This window comes from Trachurus trachurus, assembly GCF_905171665.1.
Source record: "Trachurus trachurus genome assembly, chromosome: 21".
NCBI classification, from domain to species: Eukaryota; Metazoa; Chordata; class Actinopteri; order Carangiformes; family Carangidae; genus Trachurus; species Trachurus trachurus.
Window position 1 is genome coordinate 14,737,384 of NC_139899.1, and position 14,451 is coordinate 14,751,834.

Consider the following 14,451-nt stretch of genomic DNA (forward strand, 5'->3'; position numbering starts at 1 on the left):
TGGAAAATCCCATGGATTCATACACATTGATTTTAGTTCTGTCTCATAAATGAACGTGAGGGATGGCTGTGGCAAGGGGACATGGATGTGTGTGAAGTGAAGGTTGAATCCAGAGACCAGCAGTCACAACAGGCAGTTTTAAACTTTGTGATTTGTTGGATGCATTAAATACAATTTCAATCCAGTGCGCAATTTTGTAAAAGAGAAATGAAAATTTAAATAGTGTAGGATTTGGTCTGTAGCATGCAGCCCTGCTCATATCTGTTGTGTTTTAGGATTTAAAGCTATTGCTATTGCTACATGTAGCTATATTGCTATGACAGTTTACTCAACAGGCAAATTATTTGTTTTAAGTTTAGCATCAAACTTCATTCTTTTACTCAGCAAGATCTGTCTCCTTTGGAAACAGCATCAATGTGATTTTTTGTTTTCTGTCTGTATCACCTCTGTGCTACTCAAATTAGCATGCTTTAGCACTATAAAGTTAGCAGTTTATACTGAGCTGCATACACAGCCTGATTTAAACAAAGAAATGCAGCCGGCTTGAAGACCAAATTATAACCTCATGGACTGTAAAATTCCTGCCAAATCTGGTGAATAAAAAGCTGTTATTGCTATCACTGACTGCACACAGTCAATAGTTGTAGTAGGCTAAACAAACACTATTTCATTTAGTGAATAGGTATATTTTTTATAGGCTTTGCCAATTCAGTCAGCTGCCCTTTATTCTGTACCTTCCATTAAAGGTGCTGAGTGGGTGAATTGTTTCACCTTGACTATTATTAGCCAACTGTATCTTGATCATAGATTCATTAATTACCATAGGCTTGGTAGCTACAGGTAATCATCCCTCTTTTCACTTGCGTCTCAGACTCAAGCAGGAATTTGATTAAACAACATGGAACAATAACAATTATGGAATATTTTTAATGTCATTTTTTCATGATTTAAGATGTTGAACATGCTAATTCAACTTTAACACTATGACTTTGACAAGTTTGAAAAGGACACAGACAGGACAGATGTTTTGTGTCGACACCAGATTAAGTCCCATTGACAGGTGAATGGGTGATGAGAGGTGGAGTGAAAGGCACCATCAGTCAGGTGAAGCCCTGAGGTGATGTGATCAGTTCTGCAAGTAGAGGAGGGGAGCAGGTCAGAGTTGGAGTCACGGAGTCAGACTAAAATGGTGCACACCAGCTGCAGCTACTGTGATCAGCTGTGACAGCGGGGCTGAGATTAATGACAGCTCTGACGCTGTCACACCTCTCTCAGCAGCATTGGCGTAGCAGGCTGTTAGCACTCTAAACACCTTTATTTCAACACTTCATTGTAACTTCCACTGCAGATTTCATGCACAGTCAGGCCAGAACTAAAACATTTACATTTGGGGAAAAAAAAACATTTTGGTCCTCCATCCACATTGTGCTGCCTCTTTTCTCACCCAAGCTGCACAGCCAGAGCTTTTCAAAAAACTGTTCACATCTGCCTTGGATTTAACTGGAAAACAAAGCTTTTGGGGGGGAAAAAAGATAGAAAAAAAGACATATGCTTGCCCAGACACAGCCAGGGGCCATGTAATGTTGCTGTCAGGTTATAACTTAGAACTTTCTGTTCACATTCTGGAAATGTATTGTAGGCTATGTATATTATGTAGCTTTCTATTTCTGTGGTATGAATAAAGGTGTGCTTAGACATTAAGGGAAGCAAATGTTTAACTTTCTGTATTTGCACAAGTTTGACAAGCTGGGCTGTTTGTGCAGTTTGTGTTTATTTGTTCAAAACAGCTGTACCGTAAACTAGATAACCATGCACACATTGACCATGTATGTGTGTGTGTGGCTCAGGGGAAAATCTGCGTTGCCTCTGTGGTTGCCTCACAGTCTGACTGAACACATGTTGAGGTAGCCTATATGAGTTGAGATATTGTTCCTCCTGACTGTGAAACTGCTTCTAGTGCAATTGACTACAACAGAGAAAATAACAGTCCATTTATGTGATTAGCCTGAACTAGAGATTTGATTGACGTCCCTGCAACACAGGGACTAGTAATCACCTGGTGAAAGTGTAGCATCTGCTGTACGAGGACTGTCCTGAAAAAAGTGAACTGAAATAGGAGATGAAGAGATCAGTTCAAGCATTTCAGATCATATTGAGACAACCTGAAAAACAACCTTCACAAGCATTTTCAGATGTTAACATCGACCACCACATGTTACATCCACCAGCTACTCCCTGCACTGCTAACAGCCACCCACACAACTAGGAGTCTGACACAAAGATGCTTCTCCCTCGCTCTTTCCTTTTTTTTTTTTTATCACTAATAAATTTCCTCTCAAAGGGACCAGAGAGCTGTTTAATGGTTACAAAGTAGAGAAACAGATCAAAGCCTCTCTGACACTAGCCAGGTGCAAAGCTCTGAGATGAAACCTTTTATGTGGCGACTCGAGCAGCTGCGTAATTCACAACATTATAGGCAGGCTTTTGTTTTTCAAATGGGTGGCTCCACAGCTCAGTTTTGGAGTAAATGGACAGAAGCTACATAGGATATTCAGGAATAGACTACTCATAACTGACATGTTCGATTGGCTGACTGGTGCTCTGGTTTGTAGCTTATTTATGACATTGAATAAGAGCTGCTTTAAGGTTTAATTGTCTGCTTTGTGATTACTGGTTAAAATGTTATGTTAGATTTCAGATGTTCAAGAGGTAGTTATACTTTCAGGTGTGAAACTAAGGGCGTTGAGAACCATTTTTACTGAAAATTAAACCTTAAATAACCCTTTAAAAATGAACTTGATGGGCCATCCTGAGCTGATGCAGACAGTTTATCGGTCACGTGATGCAGCTGACCTTTCATTTGTAAAAGTAAGCAGTGAGGAAAACAGAACAGCAGAGGTCCTTTAGAAAGCAGCTCCTGGAGTGTGGTGACCTGGATGCTGATCCTTTGTGACAGCTGTTGTGTTGTAAGGTGTGGCTCTGCTAGGCTGGGTTGTCATTTTCACACACACTAACTAACACACAAACACACACACCGCTCGGTGGTCACAGCTGCACCTATGATGCTGACCCTTATTGTGTATTAGCACAGGAGAGAAAAGTGTCACACACACAGACACACACCACACAGGGTAGAGATAACATTGTGAAAAAGAGAGGGAGAGCTACTAGAATCGAATTGCAGCTCAAATTGAACAAAAGAAGCCTAAAGGAAAGATATTATCAGGTGACTGAAGTTGTTAACCAATCTCATTTCACAAATTCTTCACTTTTATTTTTGGCACATAGAGCTGTGATAACAGAGCGACAGATTTAGAATATACTACTGTAAATAACTGTAAATGTGAAGTTTGGTTCCTCAGCTGCTGCCAGTACTCTACTCTACGTGGGACCAGCCGTGTTGCATTAGTGACATTTTTGAATGTCATCCTGTTCAGCGGCTGTGAAGTCAGACACGGCTTGTGAAGTGAAGTGGGTGATTTTGATACTGGGTGATTGATGCTCTTTTTCTGCACCCAGATAGCATCATTTGCACTGAAATAACATTTTATAAGTAATCTCCTTTTCTGACTCATTTGCTTTAACTTCATTCTCCATAATCTATTATCTTTACTTCCTGTCTCTCTGTATCTCTTCTGCTTTATGATAGATCTGTTCTGTCAGTGCAGCAGCTTATCTTTGCTCACCAAGTCTCGCCTTTAAGGAATGTGTCATTTGTAAAATATGATACTTTTGTTCAAAAAGTCAAACATAAGAAACTATCCTCTTTTTCAAAGGCAGAACTATCTATAAGAAAGTGTAACTATAGTTTGTAATGTACATTTAGAAGTGTTATCAGTTATCATTGTCTCTAATTCTATGGATTTTATGATTTTCCCGATAAGAGATGAGGACCAATGCGGTATTGTTTTCTCTGGAGCTAAGCTGCAACACAGCCTAAACAGAGGAAGTCACTGATGGGACTGTAAAGCACCTGCAGACAGAGCCAGGTGATAATGGAGCCAGGCCTCAGGGAGGAAGAGCTTGCAGCACCGTGAGAAACAATTTCAGGAAGCTCAATAAGTCATGACCCTGCAGAGCTTTTATCGTACAGCACTCGGGGTTACTCTCATGTGCTGTGACAGAACCAGGAGGTGCACCATTAGGCATGAATTCCCAAGGTATAGCATCAGATCTGAAACATGGGACACTTTGCTCAGCTGGCAAATCAGATTATATCTACCACCCGTACTGTACAGTATGTAGAGAGTATAGATTGTGAACTCTGTGTTCCTGCATTCAGGTTTGATGAGAAACTATAACTGATGATTTCCACCATAAAATCTTGCTGTATTGTGGGATAAAACTGTCCCTTATACATAAATCCAGCAGCATCAATGTAGCATACATTAGGGGCGAAACAGGGGAGGACATACATGTACGTATGTAGTTGTAAAGGATGCAGTAGCCAAAGGTGGTTCATTACTGGTACAGTGACTGAGTGTAGCTGACAGCTAGGGCACGGGAGTGCGCCACATAGGCAGACAGGACACTGCTACTTGGCAGGCAGGTCCAAACTGTCACAGCTGATTTCTAGAGTCAGGTCTGAAGAGAACGCTTCTTATCAGTGTATCTTTGCTCAGCCAAGACATCCGCTCTTTGCATAAACACTCAAAGAGACTGTGTGCTTTTGAAATGTAGTAAACATCATTATACATGGCCTCACGATATATTTTTTATTTGTTTTGTGGTGTAAAAGATTGTAAAGATTTCTTTGCATCATCACCACTGAAGCTCATCATATTCTCTTCTCTTGCCTGTTCTGCTTTAGACACAGTGCCATCTTTCTCTATGTGCAGTGAAACACGTGAGTCATTAACAGCTTCTCTGTGTCAATCAGGTCTCATAGGAGCAAGTAATGGTGGTGGTGAGGATGATGATAGCATAAGGCCTGAGGTTGAGTCCAGATATCTGTGATGCTGGGGTGCAGGGCTGGGGTCTTGAGGTCTCTTCGTGGCCAATGAAACTGCCTGTCAAGAGCTGAGCACAAAGCGCTCTGAGCACAATCGTCTCAAAATGAAAGACCTTTTCAACAGTTTGATGAAAAATACATGTTCAAATGCAACTGAGTGACAGTGACAGGTCGGGGGGGAAATGTGGTGCAGAAAAGAAGACTGCCGGTGGGTCTGTGGTGTTTTCTTGAAGTCATCATTATGATAAAAATACTATAGCAGGAGAAAATGTCCAAAGGTTATTCTATACACGTAGAAATCAGGTGATGTGAGGGTTTATATAATCGTGTTGTGACGGTTCAGTACATGAGTATTTGTGCAGTTCAGCCCTTCTATAGGATCTTGTGTAGGCCTATAACCACAGTAAGAGACTTGGATGAGCTGAACTTTGTTGTATAAATGCTAGAAAAGTTGGAACATCTGTAATCAAACATGCATGAGCCAGGGTATAAACAGCAGACAGACACAGCTTATCTGTGCCAAGACAAACAGTTGGCTAAATAATGCATATTTCTATTAAACACCGTGCTGTTTGATTACTCACACCTGCCTACACACACCTGCATTATTGATGGCTATTTCCAAAGCTGACAGACTGCTATGCATTGGGAAAAAAATATGTGATTTACAAAGTAGAAGAGGCTTTGGAAAATGACTGCTAATGGTGTCTTTACTCAGGCTCAGGGGAGTTAAGCTGGAAAGTGTCAGTGAGTATACTTGTAGAGTGTACTGTACAGAATGTACTGCAGGTCAGATTAAGCTCTTTAAAACATGGCGCCTGAGGAATACTTAGGATGATTATGATTTTACCGAGATACTGACTCCATGTGAAACAGTGTGTCTCCTTTCTCAGTCCAGTGGTATTCATACCACCAACAAGAGACAGCAACCCTCCCTTTCATCAGCAGTGACTTTGCAAACTCTCTTTAAAGTTTATGCTATTGTGGAAACAAACACTTGAAACTCCATCTGTGCTTAGAGCGCTGTCTTGAAAAGAATATTACCTTTGTGGAAAGAGAAACCTTCCTCTGAAAGCAGAGTAATAGTTCACTTTCAGAGACAAGTCTGCGCTGGAGCTGGTGTAGCCGCCAGAGAGCTACATGATTAGAAGGTCAATAAAGTCTGAAACACACTCACGCAAGAATGAAAATGGATTTCAGGGTCAATAACGCATCATCATAGCTATTATTTTTTAAAGCAATGAACACTCATTACACATTTGCATGACTCCGGTGAATAATGAGTTCCTGCTGGTCATCCATAACGATCCTGCCTTGTGTCACTTGTGTAAAGGAATATTATAAACAGAAATAGATTTGGTGTGGAAAAACCTGCTATGCCACCTGATCACAAGAGGAAATTAGTCTCTTTGTCTGACACACAGGGACACCGCCTCTGACAACGGAGAGTTGATTTTGAACTCAGACACAAACAGATGCCCAGGTAACATTGCATATCTAGCTAAACCTGAAACTGTATATTTGGTAATTTTAGAAAGAAACCACAATGTGGGGCACCAGTAATCATTTTTACAAACATGAGTCTAATATTCTAATTTCTTTTTAACACTGTTCTTGCCTCCACCAGCTCCTGAGGGATACATCTGGATTTGACAGCAAGTCATAGGTACAGTCCTTCCCCAGGTTCTTAGAAAATACTGTCCTACACTATTATACTACTAGTTTCAAACTGTGAGGCGACAGCACTAACCACTGACTGCACCACTGTGCCACCATGCTCAGACATACAGATGATAAATCCATATTACTCTCTTACTTTTCACTCTGAATGGATCAGTGGGTGTAAATATGTAGTCGGCACTAATACCTACACAGGAACTAGTGACCAAATCATCTTTAATCCTCTAATGCTCATGTTATAACAGCACGGTTAGGTTGAACTGGATTGGAAATCTTAAAGTTGCAAAATGCTTCAGTTTGTTCACCAGCTCATCTCTAAGCAGGGACTCAGCCCAAAACCAGGCGTGCGTTACAGGGGGCTGGACTGATGAGGTGGGTTTTCTAAGGCACCAGTGAGACAATTGAATCTTATCCAGTAAGTCCATGTCGACTGTAAGGCTTATGCCAAAAACAGACTTTCAAAAACAGGATTTTATTGTTTATGACCCTTAACTGTGGTGAATAATTTATCTTTCATTGTGATGATCACAAACCTACCTACCAGGAAGGTGTGATAGGCCACTGCTAGGCCTTGCCAGATGATGATATGGTGATGTGATGATGATGAAAAAGCTGAAGCAAGTTCAGCTTGCCCGAGGCTGATGGACTTTTTCTGTTTAAATGAATAAAAAGGCTGCATAGTTCAGCTGGTCTGAATTCATCTTAAAAGTTTGCAGGGCAGGTGGTAGAGTAGGTCCAGGATCAGAAATCTCTCAGGAAACAAAAATACTATCACCTGAAAGATGCTAAACACCTTAAAGCAAAGTTAGGCAATGACTCACAGTGGTTTCCTCACAAGGGATGTAACGATATATTGAGCTACATTGATACATCACTGTTTTCCCCACTGCAAATTGCAATCCTCAATGTTTTTTGATTCCTCAATGTTTTATCTTACTTGAAAAGTAAATTTCCTTGTTCTATTTTTTATTTTATCATGTAAAGCACTTTGGGCTGCTTTTTTGTATAAAAAGTGCTCTAGAAATAAAGTTTGATTGGTTGATCGATCAATTCAATCATCAACAATAGCATCCAAAATGAAAACATCAATACATGTCATCACAGAATGTAAAAATTGTAAAGCTGAATAACTCAGAATGTGGCACTTTATAGTTAAAGCAGAAGTAAGCGATCCGGTCGTTTTGGCTAATGCTGCGTTCCAGGCAGGCTTTTGAAACCGTAAATTACAGCTTCAAGTCACAACTTACGACTTTGTAGCGTTCCAGGCAACCCACTCGTGTTTTTCCGACCTGTTTCACCTGTGAAAGTCACTATAACGGCCACTCGTAACTTCCGACCCGTGAACTCGTACCAGATCGAACTGGTACGACTTCACAGGTCGGAAAAACACGAGTTACGAGTTTCCTTGAACGCACCATAACAGTCCTCGTCCCTACGTCACCACATTCACGGCGTCCCTTGGCTGCACACACAGCCCTGCATGCCGTTCTCTCTCCTCATTGGATAAAAACTGTAGGATACGATAAATGTTTTCTCCTCGGCTCAGAGCAGAGCAGAGTGACTGACAGACCCGTGTTTCAGTCCAAACACTCTATGTAAGTGATTGCTGTCGGAAGATATAACTATTTAAGACTTATATTAACACAAATATATCACTTACTTCTGCTTTAACAGGAGACCTATTTTCACCAATTAAATATCAAGTTGATCTCAGAAATAAAAATGTCAAATCTTATTTGAGTTGCATTTTGAGTTGCATTCTGATATGAATTTAAGTGATTGTGTTACATCAGCAGATTATATTGTCTCATATCGATCACTGGACCCATTGAATTGATTCAAAATTGTATCGTGACAGACTTTGTGATATCGGCAAACATCAAATCGTTGTCCATTGAATTGATATAATATCATATGTGATGAAACTTGATGTGATTTACACCCCTAACTAAGCACTACTTCTTTCTGACCACAAAGTATTAAAAGAAACATCACAACTCTAATCTACAACAAAACCCAAGCCTTAACTTTGGAATGTAATGGTTTACATTGTGGAGACATACACACACACTCACACTCACACATGTACGATGGATTAAGTAAAGTGTAAGTGGCAGGATTGTTCAGATGTTAAATCCCTGTGATGTTTGGGTGTGAAACAATCAGCAGTACAACACAGCCATGACTCATCCTGTAAGTGGAATCAGAGATGCCGAGTAATGGAATCATTGTTCAGAATCCGTCTGCATGGATTTATCACAGCTTGACTTCCACAATTACTGCTGTTGTCGTAGAATCCAGACGCCGCGTGACGTTGGCAACAGCTTGGTTCAGCCTGAGCAGGCGATGCTGCCGTTGGAAATGTTTGCATTTCACAGATTGGCTTTCAAGTTTTGAGAGATACACGATTCTCCTTCAACAGTGTAGTTTCTGCAAAGACCTAACTTTTTTCATCTACAGAGACATAGTGGAGGAAAGGTTGATATTGATCAACCACATTTTTCAGGATACTGTATAGGCAATAAACCACATTGGTAAATACAGCATGTGTGTATGAATGAAGCAGATGTGGCATAAGAACAGGGGGAGGGATGAATGGAGGAGCTGTGGGGCAATAGGAGTAAATAGGGGAGATGACTGTGACTGCCTTTCTGCTATTTGGAGCTTTTAGTCACTATCCAGTTCATCGACTGGTCCTCGGCTCGCCAGCCAATCACAGGAGAGCCAGTCAGGACCTGAAGCCTCTTTTAGCTTGCAATCAACACCCTGCAGATGCTGTGACTGTGGGACACGGCTCACATACTGTAGACATCGGATAAAATGAGCAGATGCTATTTTTACCTGCGCTATAACTTCTGGTGATATAGATTTCTATAACCAGCCTGCAGGTACATGATAAAAATGTGAAGCCTCCTTTTTTTTTGCTTTTTTTTTGTCTGACAGATAACAGCCTGAGCCTTTGGCAAGAAATGCGAGATACTGTAAAACCAGTATGTTTTTTGATGCGCTGGATCAGTGCCTTTGACATATTACTGCCAGCGTCTTGTACTGTCTAGAAAACTTAGGTTTTGTTTTATTGTCTTCACTTTTGCTTATTTGTTTCTGTTTTATTTTGTTGTCTGTAACCATTCCTCTTGTTCTTGTCTGCATGCTCCCTGTCTTCTGTGACAGTTCATATTTGTTCCCTGAAGCAAGCCATCCAGCATTCAGGGGCGTGTATGACCAGTTTCAACTCACCCGTTGAATTTGTTCCCCTGACCTGACTCACCTCTGAGCACTGACCTCCCCCCTTGTATTAAAATCCCTACCCCCAATCTCAACGTCTGAGTTGTACAGTTGCAGCTGTGATACCCCAGCACATCCCCAAATATCTGGAGAGGACTTGCCCATAAGCCCCACAGAAGGCTATCAGTTTGTTGACAGCAGTGGTGCTGGGGGTAGATGCTCTTGCTCTTGCTATCTCCAAAGTCTCACTGAGCATTGTCTGTGTGACAGGTGTGGAAATCGTTGAGGTTGTGGTGTCAATCAAGAGAAACTATCTTCACAAAACAGTCCACGCAGCAAAGTCTTGCAGAAATGCTTTTTACAAAGCCTCAGCCTCAGTCCTCAATTTCTACAAAATCGATCAGCATCAGAGTCAGAATGTGTTGCGTAGAAGAAGAAGACACTGTGGGATGAACTGTGGGATGAACTAATAATGGTTCAGCTGCAGCCAGGAGATTGTTCACTGCTGGATATTAAACTAGCACAACAGTTTCCTGGGAGCTATTCCCAGCGCTCCCTAATGAAAGGAAACCCACAAGACAGAGAGAAACACTCAATGTATCATATACAAAGTAATTGTACCTAGTGCAACATCTTAAAATTGTTCGTTTTTTCAGTACTCACTGCACCATGTCTTGTTACATTAACATTTTTGAGCATTAGATTTGAATTGAAGTCTTAGTTTTAGATAGCCTGAGCCTGAGGTGAAAATGAGACTGTAACTAACTGCATCCTTATCATTACGTGGGGGCAAAATCTTGTGTGAGTGCAAGCGTATAGAGTAAGATTTTTTTTTAATTATAAAGAATGAATGCCACTTACCATTTTTAATCTGCCCTAACAACACCTGCATAATGAAACATTTTGTTCAGCATTGCAGACTTTTAGAAGTACAAGAAAAGACAGTGATGTGTTTGCTGTAGTTGTACACTGTAACACTGAGTTTTGGTTGAGGATGGATGCAGCAGTTTCTGAAACTGCCACTTTTTGTTGGCCTAATCTGTGAAGCAATATGCAACCTACTTCACATTTCCCCCTATAAAAATAAAGGGTGAAACATCTTTATTAATGTAATGCAATCCAGTAACCACAACATACAAGAAACTAAGAAATGCAAAGCTCCACAACAGTGATTTAATTCCTTTGTCCCTTTATTGGATCAAATTGTCCAGTAGTTATTTAACTGATCTTGCTCACCCATAAGAAATATTTTACTTTTAGTTTTTAATTATTTGCTAGTGATCGATGCCACATTCAATTTTACCAGCTGCTAGTACATCACAGCAAATTAAGATAAAATGAGATAATAATTACTTTATTAATCGCTAGATTAGGGACACATAAACACAATTTAGGGAAACATAATCATTATGTTGGCATTTACAAAGCATTTTATCAATGCATGCAATTTCTTTAAACCCAACATGAGCAGGGCAGGTGTGAGGCCTAAGACAGCGGCCACTGTGTCTGCAGCCGTGCATCCCCAGACAGAATAAGGCCATGTCAAGCAAACTGAGTTGAAGGACGTTTTAGAGACAAGTAAGTCGATTCAAACTATTCAGCTGTGTATGTGGAGCACAGGTGGGCAATCAGACAGCAGCATATTGCCCGGTGGCTTCATCCTCCCCGGGTTGACAAGGCAAGTCATTTCTGAAGCTGTGGGCTTCACCCTGGGGAGCTGACATCCAGGCTGGCCAAAGAGCAGAGCACAACAGATGCAATGACGGAAGAAGGAGGAGAGATGTAAAAGGATGCACGGATGAAGATGTGACCGACTGGAAATACTTTCAGATAATGAAAAATATATCACTTTTTAATTTGAAAATCTGCATGTAATATTCATGGAGAATCTTTTTGAGTAAGTTAAAGAAACATATTACTTCATTTAATTGAATCAACATTGATAGATTATGACTCTTTAAAGGCAGAATGAGGGAAATGGGAAGAAAACCTCTGTGTGGTGTCATCTCATCTCAGCCGGAGAAAACACGGATCTTCATATCAGTGTAAATAAATGCTCATCATATGTCTATTTTCCATCTGAATATAGGATGAATTCCTCATTAAAATGATTTTCTATAATTACCACAATAAACTATAGAAATTAGTGGTTAAAATAGCCATTTGAAAGGGTGTAATTTTAGTCACTAAAGGACTGGCAGAGGGGGGTGGTGAGTGGAATACCATGGTAGAAAAATAGACCTTAATTATGAGGAAAACTTTAATTACATAATGAATTTATTCCAATTAACAAGATACATGGCATGTAGGGCTTTTCTCCAGCACCCACGCAGACACTCACACAGTTATCACCAAGAAATCCAGAGAATGACACTGATTAACATATTGCATATTGTATGCAAAAACACATACAACATACAGAACATCCTAAAGAATATTTCTCCATTGCATTAGCAATATGAGAGGGTAAAATTGAGCAGCAAATACGAGAATTTTGCCATTAACATGACAAAAGGATGCTGCTTGACAATTGGTGCTCCATCTACTGAAATAACAACAGTGCTTGACTGAAGAGGCTGAAAACGCACTATACCCCCTGGAGATGAATGAAAAGTCTTTGTTATGAAATAAGGTGAACACCTGTGAGCTCCAGTCCAGCAGGGTTCAGTTACCTCTTTACATGGTGACTGCTCCTCAGAGGTTTTATCTAAATACCAATATGAAAAAGAGGGGCTGGTTTAGGCAGTTGGACATCGCATTGTCTCCCATCTGTCTCTATCAGGATCAGAGGTGCCATACTGTAAAAAGGGTCCTCGTCAGTTAGTAGGCTCCAACAATCACTGCTTCCGTTTCTTTGGACGGTCTCCTGTCCGTTACCAAGAAGTTTATCATTCCTTCTGACTTTATGAGAAGGTTGCAACCCAAGAAAAATATGCCAAAGACCACCGTGAGGGACAGGACGCACATGACGGCTATCTGGACCACCCTCATGATGAAGAGGCTCCTCTCATCCGGAGCGGAGGGCCACAAAGCCATTGTCAGTCACCACGGACGAAAAGTTGCAGCACAAAAACTCCTCGGTCTTGTTCAACAGTCCGCCCTCCGTTTGGTTGAACCCGGTGTTATTCATCTCCAGTTTCTGCTCTCTTTTTCTTTCAATGAAACTTTCAGTGCGAGCGGTGCGGAAGGCAGAGGGAGGAAAAAGACGCGCCTGGCACAATCCCGGACAAATCTATCATCAAGTGGAAAGTAAAGATGAGGGGGCGGCGAGTTGGAGAAGTTCCGTCAAATCAAGCAGCGCTCTTGTGGACTCGAACAGGCCGATTTGGTATCGCATTACTGGGGACTTCATGTGCTCTGTAGCCAGTTTCAAAGCAGAATGAATCCACCAACCCGCGGTTAAATAGCCAGAGTGTACCTGCCTGCGTTACACCGCTCTGACAGGACAATACGGCAAGAGCGCCACCATACGACCAGACTGCACCCTGCATACTCAGTACATCATGTACCATGAAGTACTGTATGTGTGAAGTAATTTGTGTTTGTGTATGTCCTCTGATGCAACAGAAACAACACTGCAATCAATCAATCAATCAATCAATCAATCAATCAATCAATCAATCAATCAATCAATCAATCAATCAATCAATCAATCAATCAATCAATCTATCTATCTATCTATCTATCTATCTATCTATCTATCTATCTATCTATCTATCTATCTATCTATCTATCTATCTATCCCCATGATAATAAAATTACACTATGCAGCCATGTGTTCAATCCAATCAAATCATTATTTCATAATAACATACACAAAAACTGTGGAAGTTCACTTTATTTTATAGCCATGACATGAAAAGGTTTAAAAAGTTTTTAGAACAAAGGACTATTTGAATCTGATGAAGACATCTGTTTGTTTGTTTGTTTGTTTGTTTGTTTGTTTGTTTGTTTGTGAGCTGCTGAGTGGACAGGATATGTAATAATGCAATAATTCACCTCACAGTGCAGCTGGCATCACGGTTGGATTCAGTGAAACAGCAATAAAAGCTAAAAAAGGGGGCTCTGACTGATTGAAAGAACACTCTGGCTTCATGATCTGCTGAATGTTAATTAAATGCTGGGATCAGATTGGATCTACTACATTGCCCAGAGACTGGTGCATCACTGGAGGACTCTCATTATGGGACAGCAGATGGCAGCATTGTTCAACATGATTCACCTAAAGCCTGCGCTGCCTGCTACATACTCTTACAGTAACACTGTCCATCTGTGTATTCGAGTTACAGTAATTGGGCTGTATACATATATGCATGTACACTAAGGTAATTCACATTTATCTTGGTGATTAATTAAACACTGACTGGGTGTTAATTACTTAACTCAATCGACTTCATCTGTCATGTTCATAATGTGAATTTATCAGTGTGAAGCCTTTCTTTATAGATAATCATAAAGCCTAAAATAGTAGGATAGTTTCATTCACAAATCTGCAGATACACAGTCTATTCATAATATAATATTATGATTTATATTAGTCAACATAGAGAGAACAAGCACAGGGGCTTAACTCTATAGTCTAATTGGCTTGAGCT